Source organism: Blastocystis hominis (genome assembly GCF_000151665.1).
Source record: "Blastocystis hominis, Singapore isolate B (sub-type 7) whole genome shotgun sequence assembly, scaffold_21".
NCBI classification, from domain to species: domain Eukaryota; class Bigyra; order Opalinata; family Blastocystidae; genus Blastocystis; species Blastocystis hominis.
This window is the reverse complement of record NW_013171829.1, coordinates 7,433-10,000: the sequence shown is the minus strand read 5'-3', so window position 1 is coordinate 10,000 and position 2,568 is coordinate 7,433. Positions and strand designations below refer to the sequence as shown.

General features: G+C 33.3%; 1 protein-coding gene; it reads right to left on the bottom strand.

Annotated features, from left to right (window-relative positions):
- GSBLH_T00002858001 (uncharacterized protein) overlaps window positions 1-823 on the bottom strand; it is a 6,728-nt gene extending 5,905 nt beyond the window's left edge. The window contains exon 1 of the mRNA XM_013041474.1: window positions 1-823. This exon is cut by the window's left edge and continues 194 nt beyond it.
- Window positions 824-2,568: the final 1,745 nt, after the last annotated feature.

The window sequence follows — 2,568 nt, the reverse complement described above, 5'->3', positions numbered from 1 at the left end:
ATAAGCAAATAAGCAAAGAAGAAATAACGAAAGAAGAAAGAAATCAAATCAAGTCAAATCAAATCAAGCAAAGTCAAATCAAGCAAAGTCAAGTCAAATCAAAATCAGCTCAACTCAATTTCAAAAACCAAGTCAAAATCAAGCTTCAACTCAAATTGCAAGTAATCATTGAAATCAATACATCAAACTTACTACTCATGTCCACAGCACAAACCTTAACCTGTCAACCATAACAACAACTGCATATCACTTCCTAGGACAAGTCCCAAGAACTAATACACAACTCATTATTATACTTAACAAGATAAACTTCATACTACGAACACCAGTACCAAATTTAACCTATTAACTACAATCACTACTTCCAACTCAACTTCAAGCTTCACTTTCACTTCGCTTTCAAAATTAACTTCAACTGACCTTCACTCAACTTCACTTCACTTCATTTAACTTCACTTCATTCAACCTAACTTCACTTCACTTCATTCAACTTTACTTACTTACTTACCTACCTACCTACTTACTTACCTACCTACCTACTTACTTACCTACCTACCTACTTACTTACCTACCTACTTACTTACTTACCTACTCACATTCCAACCTTCAAACCAACCTACAATCAACTAGCTAAAGTCAGTGCATTCATAGAATAACTAGAAGCCAAGTCACGAAGACTCACAAGGTTCAAGTTGACTTCAACCATGCAACTATCAACACAGCAGCTGCTATACACACTACCAATCTACCATTCACAACTACTATACTCAATAGTCACAACCATCAACTAAACCCAACTTCCACTTCACCGACCTCGAGAAGTACTACCTCTCATAATACATTTTGGCCTAGTTTAAAAAAAAACTAGTGGTAGTAGTTTTGTTACAATACTAAAATAGTCAATATTTTGGGAATTTATAGAAAATCCTAGTCAAAATTTTAGTATTAAATTACAAAATTTTCACTCTAGTTCAAAGTGACTGGGAAATTCAATTTTTGTAAGTCCCATTCAAATTCATTCTACACACTCCTAAACATGTTAGCAATGTGAATTCATGTGAATAGAAGTCATTCCAGTCCAATGGAGCGAGTTTTACAAAAATCGAAAATCCTAGTCACTTTTCTAGTATTACCCAAAATTCTCAAATTTCATTCCCAGTTCAAAGTGACTGGGAAAATCAAAATCCTAGTCACTTTTCTAGTATTACCTAAATTGCCCATTCGAGTCACTTCCAGTTCAAAGTGACTGGGAAAATCAAAATCCTAGTCACTTTTCTAGTATTACCCAAAATTCTCAATTCGAGTCATTCCCAGTTCAAAGTGACTGGGAAAATCAAAATCCTAGTCACTTTTCTAGTATTACCTAAATTGCCCATTCGAGTCACTTCCAGTTCAAAGTGACTGGGAAAATCAAAATCCTAGTCACTTTTCTAGTATTACCCAAAATTCTCAAATTTCATTCCCAGTTCAAAGTGACTGGGAAAATCAAAATCCTAGTCACTTTTCTAGTATTACCTAAATTGCCCATTCGAGTCACTTCCAGTTCAAAGTGACTGGGAAAATCAAAATCCTAGTCACTTTTCTAGTATTACCCAAAATTCTCAATTGAGTCATTCCCAGTTCAAAGTGACTGGGAAAATCAAAATCCTAGTCACTTTTCTAGTATTACCCAAATTGCCCATTCGAGTCACTTCCAGTTCAAAGTGACTGGGAAAATCAAAATCCTAGTCACTTTTCTAGTATTACCCAAAATTCTCAAATTTCATTCCCAGTTCAAAGTGACTGGGAAAATCAAAATCCTAGTCACTTTTCTAGTATTACCCAAAATTCTCAATTTGAGTCACTTCCAGTTCAAAGTGACTGGGAAAATCAATTTCTGCAAGTCTCGTTCAAATTTATGTATTCAATTTGGAAATCATGTTGTCACTTCCAATTCACTTCATTCCCATCAAATTGACTTGAATCGAAAATCCTAGTCACTTTTCTAGTATTACCCAAATTGTCCATATGCCCAGTCACTTCCAGTTCAAAGTGACTTGGACCAACCAAAACTCGAATTTTCATATTTCAAGTTTCTGAATAACTAACTCTTTATGTTAGTCTTCTATTGTAGTGTAAAAGAGTATTCCATGTTGTCTCTCTAAAAAAATGAAAATGAATAAAAATTGAAAAATGGATGTTCCTAGTATGTTTGATGCGATAAGTGCGTGTATGTGTGAGATATTGTAAAAGTAAGTATATGGTAATAATGAGTAGTGTATGTTGAATAAAATGAAGTAATAAAAATAAAAAATATAATTTGTAAAATATGGAATGTAAAATAATAATGAGTGAAATAATCTAATTTTGGGTAAAAAATATAAGCTACAATTAGTATAATTTTTGGATTTTGAGCATCTCAATTTTTCCTTTTGGTATATGGTTGGTTCTTAATTTTTGTAACTTTCTATATGAGTACTAATTCAAGTGGAATAATGTTTGTAGGATGTGTGTGTGCGATTTTAGAGGGTCAAAGATAAATGTACCTGTGAATGTCGATTACGCTTGTTACTCCAATTTGCGTATATG